The sequence below is a fragment of the Lampris incognitus genome, chromosome 10 (genome assembly GCF_029633865.1).
Source record: "Lampris incognitus isolate fLamInc1 chromosome 10, fLamInc1.hap2, whole genome shotgun sequence".
In the NCBI taxonomy this organism is placed as follows: domain Eukaryota; kingdom Metazoa; phylum Chordata; class Actinopteri; order Lampriformes; family Lampridae; genus Lampris; species Lampris incognitus.
The window spans coordinates 51439486-51462665 of NC_079220.1; the positions used below are offsets into that span (position 1 = coordinate 51439486).

General features: G+C 46.1%; 1 pseudogene; it reads left to right on the forward strand.

Annotated features, from left to right (window-relative positions):
- LOC130119856 (ras-related protein Rab-26-like) overlaps positions 1-23180 on the forward strand; it is a 108224-nt pseudogene that overhangs the window by 38330 nt on the left and 46714 nt on the right.

The following is a 23180-nucleotide window of genomic DNA, read 5'->3' on the forward strand; positions in this document are numbered from 1 at the left end:
CAAATATCGTCAGTCCGAGATACACTATATGTACAAAAGTATTGGGACACCTGGCCATTACACCTACAGGAGCTTTTATGACATCCCATTCTAAATTCATAGGTATTAATATGGAGTTGGTCCCCCCTTTGCAGCTATAACAGCTTCATTCTTCTGGGAAGGCTTTCCACAAGATTTTGGAGTGTGTCTGTGGGAATTTTTGCCCATTCCCCCAGAAGAGCATTTGTGAAGTCAGGCACTGATGTTGGACGAGAAGACCTGGCTTGCAATTTCTGTTCTAGTTCATCCCAAAGGTGCTCGATGGGGTTGAGGTCAGGGCTCTGTGTGGGCCAGTCAAGTTCTTCCACACCAAACTCACCCAACCATGTCTTAATGGACCTTGCTTTGTGCACTGTGGCACAGTCATACTGGAACAGAAAAGGGCCCTCCCCAAACTGTTCCCACAAAGTTGGAAGCATAGAATTGTCCAAAATATCTTGGTATGCTGAAGCATTAAGATTTCCCTTCACTGGAACTAAGGGGCCTAGCCCAACCCCTGAAAAACGACTCCATACCATTATCCCTCCTCCACCAAACTTTACAGTTCGCACAATGCAGTCAGGCAGGTAATGTTCTCCTGACATCCGCCAAACCCAGACTCATCCATCAGACTGCCAGACAGAGAAGCGTAATTCATCAGTCCACAGAACACGTTTCCACTGCTCCAGAGTCCACTGGCAGTGTGCTTTAGACCACTCCATCCGACGCTTGGCATTGTGCTTGGTGATGTAAGACTTGCATGCAGCTCAGCCATGGAAACCCATTCCATGAAGCTCCTGGCACACAGTTTTTGTGCTGATGATAATGCCAGAGGAAGTTTGGATCTCTGTGCCTCAGCACTCGTTGACCCCGCTGTGTGACTTTATGTGGTCTGCCACTTCGTGGCTGAGTTGCTGATGTTCCTAAATGCTTCCACTTTTCAATAATACCACTTACAGTTGACCGTGGAATATCTAGCACGGAACAAATTTCACGAACTGACTTATTGCAAAAGGTGGCATCCTATGACAGTACCACGCTTGAATTCACTGAGCTCTTCAGAACGACCCATTCTTTCACAAATGTTCATAAATGCAGACTGCATGGCTAGCTGCTTGATTTTATACACCTGTGGCAATGGGTCTGAATGCAACACCTGAATTCAATGATTAAGAGGTGTGTCCCAATACATTTGTACATACAGTGTATATTTCCTACGACACATATGGACACGAAGAGCAGACAGAGCCAGCCTCAGTTCTGGCCAGCACGGAGCGTTTTCCCAGTCTCTCCCTGGCGCCCCTCTCGCCCCTTCGTCCCTCAACCTGACCCGCTTCCTCGCAGTGACAGCCAACCGGCAGTGGCCCCGCCCGCAAAAAGGCGGGGTTGGATGTCCAGCCCCACAGGCCCCGCCCCGCCCAACGTTCCAGCCCCGCCCACATCCATTCCGTCACCGTGCTTCATTCCCCAGCCCACATCAATTACTCACTGTGCTTTTGATTTGGCGTTTTACTGGTAGAATTATCGGTAGAATTATGTGTGCATGACTTCAGGTGAGACACGAAATTATTTCTCCTGATGACACTTTTCTGGCAATTTGTGCAGTGAAAATGTGATGCATCTCCGCACTGACGACTGCATTTGCAGATTAGATAACTTGTGAGACAAGATATTGACAATCAGAGCTACTGACAACCTCACACACAAACGGAAGCACATGCTTGATGGGGAGGGGAAAAGGGGGGCTGCTATTCTGCATGTTGGCTCACTGGAAAGCCTAATTGATACTCCGTCACACGACACTGTCACTCATTCAGAATAACAGATCTAACGTTACATGCTAACAATGCGACGCAATGTGTCTAACCAACCTACCTAACGTAATGTTAAGACAATTCACTGCAATAAAACGCATTTGATTCCTAATAAGATTTTAATGAGCTTGTAGATTACTGCAGCAAGGCAATCTAACACTCACCGACATAATGCAAGTTTCTTCTTCCAGCCAGGTCACGTGGATTTGGATTTTGGATAAACTGTGAAAATAAGTTCTGTAGCGAACAAAGGCTTATGATATTAACACGCTCTGTTCATCAAGATAATCCCCACAAATCAACCCGCTTTTTAACGAATTTTGAGCCGCAGGCAATTAATAGAAGTTTGAAGCACGTAATAGCTTCAAAATGAACAGTCCTTATATTAACGGCCATCATTTGTGTTGCAGAACAAAATGCGAAACTCATTTAGGCTTATGTTAAACACAGACATTGTTTTCTACATGATTCACTGTCAGTTAATCCATTGTGGGCGGGGCTGGACCTGTAGGCGGGGCTGGACGTCCAACTCCGCCTTCCCGCTGGCTGCAGCCATTATCTTCTCGCCCGGAGCGGTGTGCTGTCCATGGCACACGCGGTGAGCGGCGGAGGGGAGGGGGAGATTTGAATTGAGGGCGGGGATAATTTGCATATTCATAGATTCTGGGCTTTTAATGAGGGAGAAGGATTAGGTGTGATTTTCAGGATTTTAACAAGATAGCTGAACTTATTTCGCAGAATAAAAACACACCAGACAATTATTATATCCAGCAGGGCATGTTATATGTCTTGAAACATGACAGGAGGTGGACTTCAAATGACATAAACTCAGTCCTAATTGTGCCAAAGTGTGGACCAACTGAAAAGGGACTCGGTTCTCTTGGTGTTCACATGATTCTTCACGTGAAAAGTCTCGATTCGTTTTGTTGTCAACTTCAGCTCTGATGGGACCTCGGACTGTGTTCAGGCTGCAGACCTTCATGCTCGAATCCCATTGTTGCTCAGATTCATTTTTGAAAGTGACACATGCCTCCTAACAGTGCCAACAGATGTCCATCTTGAAATGACTCCCCAAATTGAAGTGGGGGTGTTTTTTCAAACGCTGCTCAGAAATTATATTTGCCTTTGTGTTTAGGTTGAATATGCACATTTCCCCCTAAAGATCTGAAGGGAGTGACTTCGTTGTCTCTCAGCTGACTTCCATCAGCGTCATTTATTCAGCCATTTCTGTGGCAATAACAGCGATTGGGCGGTGAACGACAAGCTGCCGTGGCAAAACAAGCCAGCCAACCCCACCAGTCTGTGCTGGGGAGAGTGGCGTAAAATTCACTTGAATTTTATTTTTATTTTTTCTGAATTTTCCCCCCTTTTCTCCCCAACTGTATTCGGCCAATCACCCCACTCTTCCAAGCCGTCGCAGTCGCTGCTCCATCCCCTCTGCAGACTACCACATGCCTCCTCCGATACATGTGGAGTCACCAGCCGCTTCTTTTCACCTGACAGTGAGGAGTTTCACCAGGGGGACGTAGCACGTGGAAGGATCATGCTACCCCCCCCCCCCAACAGGCACCCCGACCGACCTGAGGAGGTGTTAGTGCAGCCACCGGGACACATACCCACATCCAGCTTCCCACCCGCAGACAAGGCCAATTGTGTCTGTAGGGACGCCCAACCAACCTGGAAGTAACACGGGGATTCGAACTGGCGATCCCCCATGTTGGTAGGCAACGGAATAGACCGCTACGCTACCCGGACACCGAGAATTTTGACTTCACCATACACACAAATCGATTTGCGCGGCCGCATAACAGATAAGTGTCTGATCTCAGACCACCTATGAATGCAGTCCAACATCATAACTGGAATTATTCTTTTCCATCACGTCTTTTTTATTGTGTGCGTCTGTATATGTGTTCACGTCTCTCGACGAAAAAGAAAACACACGTATAGAAACACCTGAACCTGCCCACTAAGTACTACAGAGACCAAAAATTCAGAGCTTACTCGCTCATTTTACATAGTCCTGCAGGAGAGGCCGCAGACGCTTCGCCTACCAAAGTTGTACAATTCAGAGATCTTATTTCTTGTATATTAGTGACCTTTTATGTATAAGATATAACAATGAAATATAGCACAGCATAAATATTGTGCCAGCCCATCCTTTCTGTATGAAATGATCATAACTAAGAGATAAATTCATAGAATCACACATCATTTCACCATTCATGTCATGCCTGTAGACCCTAATTATGAATTATGCATAAATTAGGGCTATAAGGTTTAATGCTTAGCCATCCAGATGTTTTCTGTTGCAGTTAAATGTCCAGCGCTCACCAACACTGAGTTGGAAAGGGTACATGCTGTGGGTGATAGCTTCTGGAAGCAGCAGTAAAAGGGCTTATAGTATATGTGGAGTATAGCGTAAAAGTATTCTTCAGGTATTATCTTTAGCATGAGAAGGTCTTGGGATCTGATCCATAGCTGGATGAAAATCTGGAGAAATCACAACGCAGGAGAACAGCAGGAGAGGAACATGAGAATAAGAAGCGCAGGGAAAACCAGCTGGGTTGTCGAGTAGGACACACAAAATAAATACACACACACACACACAGTAACCCAAAATATCCACACACACTGTTTGACCCGTCATCCATTGGGGACCATCTCAGTGACTCGCGAGCCGACCCATCCCTACTAAAAAAGAGTGATAAACTTATCTAATGAAGTCATCGCTTCTGCTCTCTCCCCTTCGTCTTTCAGCCCCTACTCAGATGTGACCCTGGAAGAACTGTCCCGGCCCAGTTGTGTGTGTTTTTTTTTTTATTTTAGGATTTCTGTCCCTGAAAAATATGCTTTTAGACACCGTTGTTTCAAAAATGTTCAACGCTCATAAATTGTTCAACCTTCCTGACATGTTATTGACAGAGTGACTCATACAACAAGCGGATGTTAGTCATCATGTAATAATACTCATTCAGTTGATGGCAAACAACCAGAACCAGTTGGGCCTGGAAACCCTTTTTTTTTTCCTCATTTGATTTAATGTTTGCTCCAAAATATTGTGTAACACCCAACTATTGGAAAAAAAAAATCCATCCATCCATCCATCCATTATCCGAACCGCCTATCCTGCTCTCAGGGTCGCGGGGATGCTGGGGCCTATCCCAGCATACATATATATAAATCTCTCTCTTGCCTCCTTTTTTGGGCGGTGCGGGTCTTGGATTTCACCTTCCACGTCCGATCTAGTTCTTCCTTCACCCCTTGGTATTTCTCCAGCTTCTCACGCTCTTTCTTCCCGATGGTGCCGTCGCTCAGGATTGCTTCATCGATCACCGCTGCCGTCTTCTGTTCCTCGTCCACCACCACAACGTCTGGTAGGTTAGCCAGCACCTGCTTGTCAGTCTGGAACTTGAAGTCCCACAGGATTCTAGCTCTGCCATTCTCCCATTGTCTCCCATTTGGATTTGGGTACTTTTAGTCTGTATCCAGTGCTGATGTTCCTGTGCACTATCCCAGCCACTTGGTTGTGCCTTTCACAGTGTACGCTTCCCCAGCTTGCATTTTACACCCTGCTGCCGTGTGATGGGCTGTCTCAGGGGCGTCTTTGCACAGCCTGCATCTTGAATCTTTATATATATATATATATGAAACACACTGCAGTTAAATACTGAGTTTTGTTTTTTTGTCCCTTTTTTTTCCCTACAACAGTCAAAGTTGACATCATAAATTGCATCACCAAAAAACGAAAAGAGCGCCTTTAGGAGCCACACGTGGGGGAATTTGAGGCTGTTGCAGGGATAAGTAAAACTGTACGACCATGCACACAGCCTGTCTTCGGAGAGGTTTCTGGTGGAGTTGTGTCTTTGCAGTCACACCTGCCTCGGCACAAAAGGCTGCTGAGACGGGTCTCGTGTGCAGCCTTGATAAGAAGTCGGTGTGTCCGACAGTTGGGTGTGGAAAGTAAAGGATGCTTGCTTTCGCCTTTGTCTGTCGGTGTTTGTATTTGTATGTTTTCCTCTGTCTATCTCCCTGCCTGTATACAGTTTTGAGGGGAACAAGTAGACGCCAGAAAATATGAAAAGCGGAGGATGGCAGCTGCAGTGTGTAGGAGGATGATAAGGGGCCCATTGTGAACAAAGCGAGCAGTAACTATAGGCTGGTTAACCCCTTCCTTCTTTGCTGAATATTTCCCTTCCTTTTGAAACCTCTCCCCCCAGTCATTATGTATGCCGTCGACAATCCGTGCTCTGATCTCACAGGGCCTTTACCCAGGCCTTCATATGTAAATGACTTTATGCATGTGTCTTGGCTTTTATGAAGGACTTTTTGCACGTGTGTTCGGGTTGTCTTCAGTCCCCATGTATTCGCTAAAGCTAGTTAAAGGCGCACTGACTGACTTCGAGTTTTCCATTGTCGGCCTCATGTCCGCCTACCTGTCTACTTGTCTTGAGTGTTCGCAATTAGCGCGTCGGGTCATAACAAGCGGGTGGCAGTTGTGTTTCTTCAGCCTCTGAAAGGAATTTGATTAAGATGAACTAAGAACCTGAAGGCAAGACGGAGGGTGTTTTACAGGCGCAGGCACACAAACACATGTGCAGCACACACACAAACAAGAGCACTTTAGCGGGTATAATTATCGTCAATCCCTGTCTCATTGGATTTTTGTGCGTTTACCTAACATTGTTAGGGTGTCAGGATTGTCAATCCAGGCTGTGCTCGGGTTGCTCTGTCTGGTCTTAGAGTCTTGGGTGACTCCTCTATCAGCCAGTAGTTGATGCTTTGACCCTGTGGTGTTGTTCTCAATTCCTTTCTGAGTTGTGCTCATGTATTGACTCCTGTGCCCATTCAGCTTAGCTGCTATGATTCCTGACAGGATCTTCCATGTTGTGGAGTGGCAGGCTATCGGCCGGTAGTTTGAAGGTGTTGCACCCTTGTGGGGATACTTCATGATCAGTGTTGTTCTCCCCCGTGTTAGCCAGTCAGGGTGAGACCCTGATGCTAGCAGCTGGTTCATCTGTGTTGCCAGGTATTCATGGAGTGCTGTTAGCTTCTTCAATCAGTAAGCGTGAATCATATCAGGGACTGGTGCAGTCCAGCGCTTCATGCTTGAGACGCATCGTTGGATGTTGGCCACTGTGATGATAACTGGTTCTTGTTCTGGTATATTGCTGTGGTCTGCTCTCAGGCCCACCAGCCGCTGGTCGTTGGTTTTGTATGATGCCTCCTTTTCCCATATATCCTTCCAGTGTTGCTCGGTCTCTGCTCTGGGTGGGTCTGATGTTGTTCCCTTGTCACTTTGCAGCTGGTCGTACACTTTGGATGGTTCTTTGAGGAACAGGCCATTTACTCTTTTGGCTTCTGCTTCTCCAGTGTATCTTTTCAGCCTGGCAGCGACAGCTATGGCCCTTTGTTTGGCAATTCCCAGGGCCTCACTTATGGACATCTTGTTGTACTTCTTCACCCAGGGCCTGTCTTTCATCACATCTTTATGCACCTCTGTTAACCCGCTAACATCTGTCCGTCCTGCTTTGATCTTGGGTTCCAGCCTTCTCCTTCCATGGAGGGTACTTCTGGTGACTTGTGTTTTTAATCCTGTATGCAAGCATCCCCAGGATTACATTTGCAGTTGCATCTGCAAGCAGGCTTTGTGATGGTATTTTGTCACTGAGTCATGGGTTGACTGCCTTTAGTCTGGCCATTTTTCTCATTTGAACCTCAGTAGCTTCAGCTGTCATGGCTGGGAGGATTGTTTCAGCTGGTTGGAGTCTGTCGTCATGTGCCTCCTGACTACTGGGTGGCCCTTCAGGGTGCTGACTTGTATAGTCATCCTGTTGGAGCCTTTCTATCTCATGTTGTGACAGTAGCTTCCTTCTATTGATATCCAAGCATCGAACCGCTAGCTACTTCTGAGTCAGTGTGGAAGTAGGTCTCCTACTGGTCCACAGCTCCCACATATGCTTCACATAGTCCCTCTCCTGGGGTCTGCCATTACAGTAGCATTCTATCAGCTCCAGGTTCTCGGCCCTTGTCCATGAATGTCTTGTTCCAGTAGCACATCTCTCATCAGGTTGTGCTGGTTCCTCAACACCTGACACGGACCTTGTTAACACGGGTGACGTCCGGGCAGTTATGACTCTGTTCGTCTTACTCTCACTCATGATCGAGGTAAGTTGGCTTGTATAGCATTAGGAGTCTAAGCAGTCTAACCCCCTTTATGGGAGACTCGTCCCAAACTGAGTTTGAACCCCCAGTCTCTGTCAGGAAAGCCAGTGTTGTTGCCTACTGAACAATCCAGCTGCTCTATATATTCATATATGTAAAGAGAGAGAGAGGAGATTTTTGCAAAGTGAGGACATTTTGGCCAGTCCTCATTTCTTCAAGAGACTATTCTAGGGTTAGGACTTGGTTTAGTGTTAGGATTAGGACTCGGGTTGAGGTTAGGCATGTAGCTCTGATGGTTAAGGTCAGTTGCTAGAGAATGAATCACCGATGATCCACAGAAGTGACGAAAAAACAAGTGTGTGTGTGTGTGTATGTGTGTGTGCGCGCGCCAGCGAACAAAGACAAACCTTGCCGCATCTGCCGATGAGGCTGAGCCAACACTAACAATAGCAGGTCTGCTGTCAGGCCCGGGACTATCTGGAGTGCCCGTCACATCTAACGTAATCCTAGCCAAAACAAGCTGCTCTAACTCACGGACATGTCTCTCTATCAGGGACAACCTATCTGGGTAACACTTAAGTATGGGGAACGTAGTCACCATTAATTAGGTGCTTATTAGCATGCAAATTAGCAACATATTGGCTCTTAATTGGTCATTATTACATACTCATTAATGCCTTATTCTGCATGGCCTTATTATACCACCAGTAAGCCATTAACTATGAGTTTTCCCTCTATAACCTCAGAATTATTGCTTATTAGTAGCACCATCTCAATATGCTTTGCTTAGTATGGGCTTTATAAGGTGGTAGCACCACAAGAAGAGTTATTCTCCCTTACTAACACTTAATGAATATGGTCTGTTCTTACATAACAAAACACAAAACTACAAGTGTTCATAGTGTTAAATTACTGTAAATTAAGTTTTTGTTACTTAGAATATGTTCCCCATACTAAAGTGACATCTTGATCATTACTAATTCACTAGTAATTAAGTTTTTTTATGTTCCCCATACTAAAGTGTTACCCCTATCTGTAACTGCGGAACAGTCACCACACACCATTGTTTTTAACGAGGCTGCTTTGATTGCAAATGCAATAAAACTAACTGCTAAGCTAGTACCCGTTAGCTAGGGGCTAATGTGTCTTATTAGTAGTTTACACTAGGCTAGCCTGGAAGCTAGTAAACAGACTAAGAATGAAAGGCTGCCCACTAACGCAAGAGTCGTTTGAGAAAGAAAACTATCAAATGTAGCGGTCAGCAAACTAAGCACAGAAAATGGCGAAATCAATGGGGCGAATGAAGAGGTGAGAGCGGACTACATAGAAGAGAGAGTGAGAAAATAAACAATAGATATCGATCTCACAAAGCCGAATCTCATAAAGGCAGAAGCTGGAAGCCAGAGCGAGGGCCCCGCTTGGCTGCTGTGAAGAATGGGATGCCCCGCTAGACACAGACACCAGTTTTATCAAGTAACAGTGGTGCTCGACAACTCTGTGATTTCACAAAGCGTGGCAGCCAAAAATCTTGGTATTACTTTTGATACCAGCCTTTCCCTTTATAAGCACATTAAAGAAATCACCAAGACTGCCTTCTTTCATTTACGTAGCATAGCTAAGGTGCAGTCTTTTCTCTCCGTGGCTGACGCAGAGACTCTAACGCGTGCATTTGTTTCATCCAGACATGATTACTGCAATGTTGTGTTTTCAGGTCTGCCGTGTGCTAGTACTAAAAGTCTTCAAAATGCTGCAGCTAGAATCCTAACTAAAACTAGAAAATGTGAACAGACGACACCAATTCTTGCCTCCCTTCATTGGCTTCCTATCCATGTTAGATCAGACTTCAAGGTGCTTCTGCTGACTTATCAAATCCTAAAGGGGCTTGCCCCACCATGCGTGTCCGATCTCCTTAAACCGTATAGTCCATCTCCAGCACTCCACTCTCAAAATACAGGTCTGCTGTGTGTACCCAAAGTTAAAAACGAGGTCAGCTGGTGGCAGGGCCTTTTCATATCGGGCCCCGTTCTTGTGGAATAAGCTGCCTGCTGCCATCAGAAAGTCATTAAATCCAAACTTCAAACTCATGTTTTTTGTCTTAACCCACACCTGTACTGCATTGTGGGTCAGTTTCTGCCTTAATGAATTTACCAAGCACTGTTCGGCTTGGCATAGATTGACTATTGCCACTCTTCTCTTCTCTCACGTGTCTTTTCTCTCTCTCTGAATGATGTCTTCTCCTGTCTCGTCTCCGGTGTATGTGAATGGTGGGATGCGAGGCTCCCCTGTGTGCACATGCAGTCGGTCCTCCTGCCAGGTCTCCATGGTGACGGTGGTCGCCGCCGGGATGCTGCCTGGCATCCTCCTCATCACATTCTTTATATACCTAATATATTCATTATAATTCTGTTATCCTCTGTCCGTGTTGTATTGTGTAAATTGTGTAAACACAGCTATTGCACGTTGTGCATCTTGGGGGAGATGCTCTCCCTGAGGGTTCTTCATATTTTTTCTCCCTGCTAAAGGTTTTTTTTAGAGAGTTGTTCCTTATCTCATGCGAGGGTCTAAGGACAGGATGTTGTGTTGTGTTGCCCCCTGAGGCAAATTTGTAGTTTGTGATATTGGGCTACACAAATAAAATTGATTTGACTTGACTGTGTGTGTGTGTGTGTGTGTGTGTGTGCGTGTGCGTTTGCATAGTGCATTAATGAACTGCAGTTCTGCCACCTGCTGCCTAAATGTCACCGGGACGTTGGGAAGCCAAACCTCAGGAGCATCATAAATATTTAACAACCAGGGAAACTAATGTAGGAAGCAAACAACGGGAATATGGGAGGATGCGCCGAGGAGGTGAATGAGAGAAAAAAAGAGAGAAAATAGGAGGGAGGGCAGACTTCCCCACTGAGAGATAAGCAGAGAAAGAGATAGGGGAGGGAAAAACCCATTAGGTACAGAATGAGAGGGAGACCAGGAGGTGGACTGAGCAGAACGTCTGCTCGCTAACAAAGACTACACCACTGAGAACTAAAGTGGGATTGGTTTATTAAGAACGTGATGTCGAGCATGAGGGATCAATTGAGGGATTGAAAGGCGGTCGGATGGAGGAACCCAGGGAGCTGACACTCCGGGTGGGGAGTGCTGTCATGTCACTGAGGAGGGTTTGCGCTCCATCATTTCCCCCTTTATTAATCCCCATGGGGAAATTCTTCCTCTGCATTTAACCCATCCTAGCTGTGTAGCTAGGAGCAGTGGCCAGCCGCCGTGCAGCACCTGGGGGTCCAACTTCAATTCTTCTTACCATGCCTCGGTCAGGAGCACAGACAGGAGTATTACCCTAACATGCATCTTTTTGATGGTGGGGGAAACCAGAGCACCCGGAGAAAACCCACCACAGACACGGGGAGAACATGCAAACTCCACACAGAGAGGACCCAGCATAGCAATATTAAGTTAGGGCAGCTAGCTTAATATTGCTATGCTGGGTCACAGTACAAATGAAGTTGCATCCACCCATCCATGAGAAGGGGTTGCCGATCACCAGTTTGTTCAGGTCCAGAAGTCTTGCAGCTTGTGGTCAGCTTAGGTCAGTGTACAGCTTCGTCTCGATTGACTTTTTAGCCTACTCCTTGGACCCCAAATTATTTGATTTTTTTTTTCGTGGCATCACTCCTACATACTTCATTCCTGATAATTTTGGAGAAGCTACGCTTCCCCCGGCCTCTTAAGTCGCCTGTGCAAAATCATAACATGAAGGACGTATTTCACTTGTTCTGTGTTGTATATTAACAGAAACAAGGAAGATATTTATTGGCTGACCCATAAAATAATCTGTGATGTCCCAGATTATGGTACAGTGTGTGAGGACGAGAGAGGGAGCGGTACCATTGGTCAAAGGTGGAAGCGATTCCTGCTCATACTTGTATATACTTTGTGTGTACAATGTAAGTAAGCATTGTGCTTTAGGGGTCAGTTATCTTAAAATGGTTATTCTCAGTCCATGATCGTCCTGGTCTGAGTTTGAACTAATAATCATCAGTGGTCATGTTCATGGCCGGTGAAGTAATACGTGGGGTAGTATTGGTCGAGGATCAATGACCACACCGGGTTATAGAACTCAGGTTTAGGCAGATGTAATAACCATACATGGTAGTGGTGTAACCATAATAACAGTCCGGGTAGTACATAACACCTAGTGTAGTTCCAGTGTATATACATGGCATTATATCACTACAGCCGGAGTAATCCACCAGGGGGCCCCGGGGCACGCACATCAATTGCCCCCCCCCCCCTCGTCAGATAGGCTACGCAAACAATACCAAACATTGTTAAATGTAAAACTTAGTGGACGCTATGCCAGTCTGCATGGGATTCGGATGGCGACTACAAAGTACAACACAGTTTTGAACCACAAAACAAACAGAGACGAGAATATTGCGAAGCCTTCTTCCCACTTACAGCGGCTTACCAACAGGAAAAAAGTGTTTGTTTCAGAGCAAATATGGGCATATTTTAGTAAAACTATCAGTTTAATTATTTTCCAGTATGGCCATTCTAGCTAGCACATTTGTTTAACCATACACAATGAAACAATGAATTTGATCATAAGCATCGAGTTTGCGCTGTAAGACTTTGTTGCACTCTCAACGCTACAATGTAAACACGAGGCACGTGTTGCACTCTTAATTGCTACAATGTAAACATAAGGCGCAAACTCTTCAAACCGGCGTTGTGATATATTTAGAAACCACCCCCGACATATTTAATACGTTTTTATTCGTCATATCTATGGCTCTGCTTCAAACGAGTCTCTAGCAATCGAAAAAGCCTTCCGCTTCGACTCCAGGTTTCTTATACTGTCTATGTGGCAGACTGTGAAAGCGTGATGATGTTATGGTGATACTACACAAAGTTAAGGCACTCATATCATGCGGATTGCTTGAGTCCGATTATTTCAGGTCACTTGCATCAATGGAGAAATCAGTAGAGACTGTAGCTTGGGTTCCCGCATCAATAGAGACTTTGTAGCTTGGGGCCCCCGCATCAATAGAGACTAGCTTGGGCCCTGCATCACTAGAGACTGTAGCTCGCGTTCCCGCATCAATAGAGACTTTGTAGCTTGGGCCCTGCATCACTAGAGACTGTAGCTCGCGTTCCCGCATCAATAGAGACTTTGTAGCTTGGGGCCCTGCATCAGTAGAGACTGTAGCTTGGGGCCCCCACGTCAATAGAGACTAGCTTGGGCCCTGCATCAGTACAGACTGTAGCTTGGGGCCCCCGCGTCAATAGAGACTAGCTTGGGCCCTGCATCAGTAGAGACTGTAGCTTGGGGCCCCCGCGTCAATAGAGACTAGCTTGGGCCCTGCATCAGTAGAGACTGTAGCTTGGGGCCCCCGCGTCAATAGAGACTAGCTTGGGCCCTGCATCAGTAGAGACTGTAGCTTGGGGCCCCCGCGTCAATAGAGACTAGCTTGGGCCCTGCATCAGTAGAGACTGTAGCTTGGGGCCCCCGCGTCAATAGAGACTAGCTTGGGCCCTGCATCAGTAGAGACTGTAGCTTGGGGCCCCCGCGTCAATAGAGACTAGCTTGGGCCCTGCATCAGTAGAGACTGTAGCTTGGGGCCCCCGCGTCAATAGAGACTAGCTTGGGCCCTGCATCAGTAGAGACTGTAGCTTGGGGCCCCCGCGTCAATAGAGACCAGCTTGGGCCCTGCATCAGTAGAGACTGTAGCTTGGGGCCCCCGCGTCAATAGAAACTAGCTTGGGCCCTGCATAAGTAGAGACTGTAGCTTGGGTTCCCGCATCAATAGAGACTTTGTAGCTTGGGGCCCTGCATCACTAGAGACTGTAGCTTGGGGCCCCCGCGTCAATAGAGACTAGCTTGGGCCCTGCATCAGTAGAGACTGTAGCTTGGGGCCCCCGCGTCAATAGAGACTAGCTTGGGCCCTGCATCAGTAGAGACTGTAGCTTGGGGCCCCCGCGTCAATAGAGACCAGCTTGGGCCCTGCATCAGTAGAGACTGTAGCTTGGGGCCCCCGCGTCAATAGAAACTAGCTTGGGCCCTGCATAAGTAGAGACTGTAGCTTGGGTTCCCGCATCAATAGAGACTTTGTAGCTTGGGGCCCTGCATCACTAGAGACTGTAGCTTGGGGCCCCCGCGTCAATAGAGACTAGCTTGGGCCCTGCATCAGTAGAGACTGTAGCTTGGGGCCCCTGCGTCAATAGAGACTAGCTTGGGCCCTGCATCAGTAGAGACTGTAGCTTGGGGCCCCCGCGTCAATAGAGACTAGCTTGGGCCCTGCATCAGTAGAGACTGTAGCTTGGGGCCCCCGCGTCAATAGAGACTAGCTTGGGCCCTGCATCAGTAGAGACTGTAGCTTGGGGCTCCCACGTCAATAGAGACTAGCTTGGGCCCTGCATCAGTAGAGACTGTAGCTTGGGGCCCCCGCATCAATAGAGCCTAGCTTGGGCCCTGCATCAGTAGAGACTGTAGCTTGGGGCCCCCGCGTCAATAGAGACTAGCTTGGGCCCTGCATCAGTAGAGACTGTAGCTTGGGGCCCCCACGTCAATAGAGCCTAGCTTGGGCCCTGCATCGCGACGCAGGGTTGGAACAAAAGTCCCTTGTAGGGTATGACTGGCGGATCCCTACTATATACGAACACAATACCCCTGACCTTTTGGGGCCCCTCGTGGTCCGGGGCCCGGGGCACTCGCCCGGCATGCCCAGTCCGTAATCCAGCCTTGGGCATGTTTAGGGCGGCACGGTGGCGCAGTGGTTAGCGCGGTCGCCTCACAGCTACGAGGTCCTGGGTTCGAACCAGTGGCGGCTGCTGACTAAAATTTTTGGTGAAGCAACCACCCAATCAACCCCCCCCCATTATATTTTTAAAACATCCCTCGCTGTATGTGTAAAAACAACAAATCATTAAGCAGATAAATCCCAGCATATTATGTCCATGAGCTGTTATTCAAAAGACATGACTGACATAACAATGTCTGTCCTTTATGTAGACATTTCCATTTGATGCAGTAATTTAAAAAACAATCAGCTGAACAGACATTTCAGGTTAGGAGTTACTTGGACGTCTGACAGTAGTGGATTATCTGACAGGGAGGGGGGCAGAAGGAAGGGTCTGCTGATCTTCTGTGCAGCACATCGAGACATATAGATTAGTTCAAGTAAACAACTCTTCACCTGAGATGGAGTAGAAGCATAATAACATTAAGTCACCCTGATGAAGGCCAGAGCTGCCGCAGCCCGTTAGTGTGTTTTTTTACATTTTCACTTGAGTCATGTATTAGCACATTAATAAAGGCTTTTTCATTTGTTCTTCCTCAAGAATGCCTTGGTCTATTTTTTTTGTGTGTAGCAAAATGTAGAAAATTTTTTTAACTTAATTTTTATTTCAATTTCAACAACTTATGCAACCAAATTCACAATTTTGCCTGCTGTTTTTTTTTCTCCATTTTTTTCAGCTGTACCTATACGGGTTACAGATAATTTAACAAAGGGAAGTAAAAAAATAAAATAAAAGGAAAACAGAAAAAACCTCTACTTCAGATTGAAGCGTTAGTTGTAATGGTGGTATAAACTAAAGACATTAATAATTTTTAAAAAATTAATAAAAGGAAAGGAAAGGAGGGGTCAGGGAGGGGAGTTGCATATGAATGTGTGTAGTGGTATGGGTGCGTGTATATGCATAAACAGATAAGGTGAATTGAGAAGGTAGAGATGTATGTATGATACAGAATGTATATAGGGTCTAGAACACTTCACTGTCTCAATATAGCCATGACCGGGCTCCACCTTTTATATATCTTTCTGAGGTCTCAAAGAGTATGTTATTTGTTCCGTCTGAGATATTTCCCATACTCTCTCAATCCATAAATTGTATGTTGGGGGGGGGGGTCAGGTTTTAACCATTAAGCTGTGATGCATTTAATTGCTGCTGTTAGTAATATTTATAAAAGGTATTTTTTTAGCTCTTCCATCAATCCTTTCCGGCATTAATCCCAGCAATGCCATCTTTGGATCTTTTGTGACGTTTTGGTGGAATACTTCTTTAAGTGCCTCAAACACCCCTTCCCAAAATGTTTTTTCATTTAGGGCATGTCCAAAATATGTGGATCTGGTTGCCAATTTGTGTTCCACAGTTTCTGCAGCATTTATGTGAGTGTGTTGGGCCCATTTTAGCCACTATTTCTGGTGTCTGAAAGAATCTCATAGTTGCCTCCCATTTGAATTCCCTCCATGTGTTTGAATTGTTACTGGATTTGCTTCGGTGCATATTTCTTCCCACATGTCCTGTGGACGTATTCTGTATTCATTTCAGTTTCCCATCTTCCTTTTATCTGCAGTGTATTATTCATAGTCAAGCCTAGAAATACTTTGTAAACATGACTTGTGACTTTCTTATCCCCGATCCCTGTTTGTGATTCTATCAAAAACTCTTCAGTTGGAGTGGGCACTAACACTCCATCCCTTATGTTTCGTTAAAATGTCCCTTGGTTGTAAATATCTGAAAAAGCCATTGTTAGGAAGTGTAACGTCCACCAGACCCGACTCTGTCGATAAGTGCCCAAGAATTTTGCTCATTCTGGAAGTGGGAGATTTTGAGGTAGTTTGTCTATCCATAAGCAGGGACATAACACAGTTGAAATCCCCTCCTAGCAGTAAAATACCAGCGCTGTGCTGTAGGATTGTGGTAAAGATTGGACTAATAAAGCCAGGCTCGTCCTCATTTGGAGCATAGATGTTCATAAAAGAAACTTGTATTCCATCCATAGGTCCATTTGCTAGAATAAATCTCCCTTCAGCATCTTTGTGCTGTTATAAGACAGTATTTATTTTATTTTATTGCATTATGTGCCATTCTGTTCATTACGCGACCACTGGAGTATGCTTCATTATTTGCTTTTAAGATTTTCATTGTCGGTCCATTTGCGCCGTCTAGTGGCAGAAAGTAGGAACTGTGTGCAACAGGAAAACGTTCCCATGATCCTCTATGGCGGAGCTCAGCTCATTCAGTAGAAAGTTGGGAAGGTGTTCAGTCATGACGTGGTCCTGTTAGACATCGTCGGTCATCATGCATCTTGTACCTACACGTGGCATTGTTGGTATGTATCTTGTTGTCGATTTAGATATGCATCTGATTATTCTTGGTAAGCGTTATTATCCCTTCATTTTGATGTTTCAGACTGTTAAAATAGACACGTTGTCTGGCGGTAGCTTTCGTTGCTAGCAAGCTAGCTCACGTGACGTCATCTCATGGTTCATTTCATAGTTCACCAAAAACGGAGGATGATACAGATAAATAGCTATGTTTATATACATAATTCATGTACAATTCATAAAGTCATAAGTCGCAATTCATAAATAAGAGTTAATAGGTTGAAAGGAGAAAGGCTATGTCATTCATAATAGTTTATTTCATGTAGATTCATTTACAAGTATTTACAGTTGTATTTACAATTTGCATTCTATGTATTCGTACAGTTTCACCTGGTCCTGTCTATCATTAAACCTGGGGAATCAAGAAGCTTCTTCAGAGTCTTTGATAGGGGGAATTGAGTTTAGCTGGCTGCCAAGCTGTGATCTGGGGGCAGCACAATCTTTGTGGACTTTAGTTTGTGTAAAATTAACCTGTCTATGTATCAAAATAGATACTCCTCTCTTTCTACCTGATGGTGTGATGAATAAAATACTTTGTCTGCCAAGGATTTTTTTAGTTTCTCATGTTCTGTTCCCGACAAGTGTGTCTCTTGCAAAAGTGCTATCTGAGTGTTGGCCCTTTTTAACTGGTTAAGGAGTTTCTTCCTCTTTATAGGACTATGAAGACCTTTGGCATTGTAACTTGTGACTTTTTTAAGTGATCCCATGACTTAAAGTTAGAATTAGGTAGAGTATTAGTTTTGCCCTTGAGTAATGTGATGGGAAGGGAAGGCAAGTGTGGAGGAGAGAGGTTGGGAGTGGGACGTAGTATCGATGTGTGTGATTGTATGAGAGTAGGTGGGTGGGTGTAAGAAAGTATTTGCAGTAGGTAGGGGTAGATAATATGGAGAAAGTGGGGTATCTTAAAAAAAGAAAATATGTAAAAGTAAATTACAAATGGACATAAACGTAAAATTATGAAACTGTATGTAAAGTAATTAGTAATAGTAAGTACAGCAGTATGAGCACCATAATGTCCCCCCGCCTGCTGCCCAGAGACTGCTGGGATAGGCTCCAGCATTCCGTGACCCCGATTGGGATAAGCGGCTTGGATAATGGATGGATGTGAAATAAGCATGGAAAGGTAACCGAACCACTAAAATCCACGTTTACAGGGCACATCCACATTTCTTCCACTGGACACTCCATCTGAGGAATGGGTTTAATACCAAATTATTGTTAATTATTGTTACTGATAATCAATACTGCTAGATAATAACTGACAAATAAATTACCTTTCTGAATCTCTGGGATTGTCCAGAAAACGATGAAGTCATAAAAACAGCACTGAGATGGTGAACAGGTTTCTGTTAAAAGCAATTAACATCCCCGCGACCCTGAGAGCAGGATACGTGGTTTGGATAATGGATGGATGCTAAATTATAGTGCAAGAAACATTTAACAAAAGCTACATATATGCTACCAATACAAGTTGCACTTGGCTGCTGTTTTTCCAATAAACTGCATTGCAAAAAAGTAAATTAATAGTAATAGATAAATAATTTTACAATTTCTCTTTTAATACATGCAACAGTGCAGTTTTGTCTTGCGTCACCAGCCGGCCACTCAGTCCCATTCAGTGTACGGGAAGATGAACTGGTCCAACAACTACTCCCACCAGGTGATGATCCTCTGCAGCCCACACCATTCTGACTGAAAACACAACATGGGTGTTAAACCACAGATATTTTCAGTAAAATCCGTGTACTATTACCGTTACATGGCCAAAAGTATATGGACACCTGACGCGTATGTGCTTGTTTAAAATTTGCTTTCAAACCCATGGCCATCTCGTTTCATGCTGCAGTATTAAGATTTCCCTTCAATGCAATGATGCCTGACCAAATCCATAAATTAGAAGGGGTATCCACTTTCCGCAATATAGTGTATTTGGTACCCGGTGACCCAGCGGGTCAAGACAGCCGACATTAACAGTTTGAGTAGGCCAAACCCCCTCAACGCGAACAATAAACCTGAGTAGGTCACACAAATGGCCAACAGGTCAGAACTCGGTAACTCCAACCTCTTTCTCGTCTGCTCTGCTTTGTCGATGAGGAACCTTGTGGAAGCTTGAAGGTTCAAGTGCGTTATTCATCATGTCGTTACACAACTTGTAGTGAGCTGTAATGGGATGTAAAATTGGCCTACTCTGCAGACCAATTCAAAATGTGGCTGAATAAAGGCTGAGTAAGCTGCATAAAGGAGGAGTAAATGAACACTGAACAAGGGACATTATGTTCGAGGCAGACGTATGCGGGCTTTTCAGGTAGTGATTTTGCCTTTACCTCTATTGTGACATCTTTTTGGCGGGCAAATTAAGGTCTGTGTGGCACAGATACGTCTTCAGCTGTCCTTTCCAAATGCTGTCCCATGGTCAAAGAGTAGGAAAATGCACTGGTCTTGTTCTCTTCTGGGATCTTGTATGATTCCTGACTGGGGACATCATCAGTTTGGCTCCTTCTGTATGGCTTGATGTGGTTTACATTGTATTTGTTCTTTAAAGTAGCCCCTTCAGAATTGGACGGTGTAACAAGCTTGCCACATATTGACTGAAAGACATAAGGTCCAGACGGCACGGTGGCGCAGTGGTTAGCGCGGTCGCCTCACAGCAAGAAGGTTCTGGGTTCGAGCCCCGGGGTTGTCCAACCTTGGTGGGTCGTCCCGGGTCGTCCTCTGTGTGGAGTTTGCATGTTCTCCCTGTGTTTGCGTGGGTTTCCTCCGGGGGCTCCGGTTTCCTCCCACAGTCCAAAGACATGTAGGTCAAGTGAATCGGCCATACTAAATTGTCCCTAGGTCTGAATGTGTGTGTGTCGGCCCTGTGATGAGCTGGCAGCCTGTCCACGGTGTCTCCTCGCCTGCTGCCCGGTGACTGCTGGGATAGGCTGCAGCATCGCCGCGATCCTGAGAGCAGGATAAGCGCTTTGGGTAGTGGATGGATGGACATCAGGTCCCGGGGGGGGCAGATCAGGCTCAGTTCTTCCTTCCCCGCTTCCTCATGTTGAACTGAAGCAGTACATCTCCAACAAGATAAACTGTATTTTGGTACTTCTTTGTACTCGTGTCCCATAAGCCTGCTTCTGTTTGTCCTGAGACTTGGAGATGTTTTCTGCTGATTTTTTTTTTCACAGTCTCCGTTGGCTCCCCCCATTCAAAAATAACTTGGGGGGGAAAAAAGAAATAACCAAAATGAAAATAGGCTCAATTTTAACAACCAGTTATATACAGGTGAATGTAATTAAAACATATAGCATTTAAAACTACGGGATACAACACTTTCAGGATATGTTAACTAAACATGCATGGCTCACTTGTATTAAATATTTAAAACTGGGTCACAGGGTCTGAAAATGTAAACCTGAAGGAGGGCTGAGTCCTTAAAGCTAGCTGATTGCAGAATACTGTTCAGAATAAAGCTGTGGCCAGGACCAGTGATTCATCAAGATTCTGCCATTTGAATTTATACCAACTTGTCATTTTGTGCCGTTCCAAAATAATGTTTCGATGGCACAAAATAATTTTACAACAGCACGACGGCGTGTCATGGAATTCTGAAACAAAGGTGAAAACAGTCGAAATAGTCGCTTTGCACTTTAATGTTGCAGTATGAATCAGCCTACACTAGCAACTATATTTGCCAGGTCATTATAACGAGCTAGCTATATTTGTTTAAAGCTACACAAATGCTCTGTCATGTCCACCTACCTCGGGTATTATGTATGGAAGTAACCTGCTAACATCTATTGCAGCATCTCTGGCTGCTGGGATAGGCTCCAGCATCCCAGCGGCCCTGAGAGCAGGATAAGCTGTTTGGATAATGGATGGATGGATGGATGGATGGATGGATGATATATTCTCAGCATCATTGCACTTTATCCAAATTTTTATTTCTGATTTCTCCCAATTTAGTGGCCAATCGCTCCCTATTCTAGTTCAAACACCCGCCCTCGTACTGTATGCGTTTGCCAACTGCATGTCTCCAGCCGGCAGTCTCGAGGGAGACGCCTCGCCATTTCCATGACAAGGCAGTGGGCAACTGCGTCAACACGAAGCCGATGCTTAGACGGCTACACCACCGTGGACCCACCATTTCGCCTGTATAAGTTGGTCCTTGTGTATATATCTGGAGATTGTTGTGTTGCCGTGTTCTCTGTGAAGTGCACAGAGAGCCACGAAACCGGAGTCAAATTCCATGTAAGCGCAAACCTACATGGCCAATAAACGTGATTCTGATTCTAAAAAAAAAAAACCACGCTGCACACCGTTATCATCAAATTTCTACATTTAGCAGCAAATCCAGTGTACACGTGCAAATATTTACATGCTTAGACGTGTGTGGATCTTCATGTGTGTATGTGTGTTGTGTGGATAGTTCGCCATGTGGATCCCAGGCGGGAAGGGCAAGGTGGTGCTCCGCCAGGGCGACAGCCCCGGCCAGGTCCTCAGGACGGTGGCACTGGACCCAGATGTCCATCGCAAGGGGGAAGGCAAACGACGAATTGCTTCAGCGCCACTTGGTGAATGACATCGTTGATGTCCTGAGTACCTGGTCATACCCACCATTTCCCCGATTCGAGGAGCTGCTGCGCCAGAATGAAGGGTCGGCCGGCATCCTCCAGGGATGGGCAACATGACCCAGAAAGGGCCGGTGTGAGTGCAAATCTTTGTTCCAACCATGGAGTTACAGACCTGATTCTATTAGTCAACCAATAGTATTTGCCAAGGACCTTGATTTGTAGACTCAGGTGTTATGACCATCTAGCGTGAGCCCCACCTGGTCCAGGGCCACTCGCTGGATGGCTTGGTGCTCCTCCTGTGAAGACGCCGGTGGCTGTAGGAGGAATGGGCTGTGCGCTTGCTCCCCCTGCTCACTGGGGAGGCACAAGCCGCCACACGCAGCCATTCCTCCTCTGGCCACCTGCACACCGTGCCCTCGAAGATGTCCAGAAATGCCACAGGGTCGTCACTGGATGTCATCTTGGGGAGGGTTTGATCTGGGGTCTGGGGAGGCGTCCAGACCAGCCCCACGGGCAGCTGAAGGGGAGCACAGCAGCTCCCTCAGGAGAGCCTGGTCCTCTGCCTGCTGAGCAGCCAGTTCCTGCAGGGTTTGGGTTTGCTGGTGCTGCATGTGGGCCTGGCTCTCAATGGAGGTTGGCGATTCCGTGGAGGGCTCGCCCCAGCGGAGACTCTTGTGGCTCCATCTCTTGCACCCATATGGGCTACCACCCCAGATAGCAAAATTGCTGTGGACCGGACCCGTCCCACACCCGACCCCTCATCCGGCCCACATACCGCGTGGACTGATGGCACTTGGGCGGTCCGCTCCTGTTTGCCAGATCTGGGCCAGAACCAAGCCATAGCAATGCTGCATGTGCCACATATTTGTCAAAGGTGGCCCATATTTGTTTTGTGATATTTGGGCCATATTCACCATTTACCACACGGGCCACTTCAGGGTCACATCCAGATTACATGTTGCCAAGAGCACCGCATCTTTGCCCAAAAAGGCCCACATTTGATTTGGCATATTTGGGCCATATTTGCTATTATACATGTGGGCCACTTCAGGCTCACGTCCACTTTGTCAGGGCCAGAAGAAGACCACCGGTGCCGCGTCATTGCCTGAGGTGGCCCACATCCGGATGCTATATCTGGGACTGTAGCAAACACTCCTGCCACAGGAAGGTCCAGAGATGAAGGACAGACACAGGGTGGGCGATACGCTCAGGCTCTTTTTCTTACAGAGTCCAGTGGTGGGGGGGGGGGGGTTCCACGCTACCCTGGCTGGTGCTCAGAAGCTTCAGAGACTCCTTTCCCTCCATTTCTGTCCTTTTTCTGAGACTCCTTTCCCTCCATTTCTGTCCTTTTTCTGAGACTCCTTTCCCTCCATTTCTGTCCTTTTTCGGAGACTCCTTGCTCTCCGTCTCCGTCCTTTAACTGCGCTCACCTGCGTGCACGTGTGTCAGTCCGTCGGGCGTAG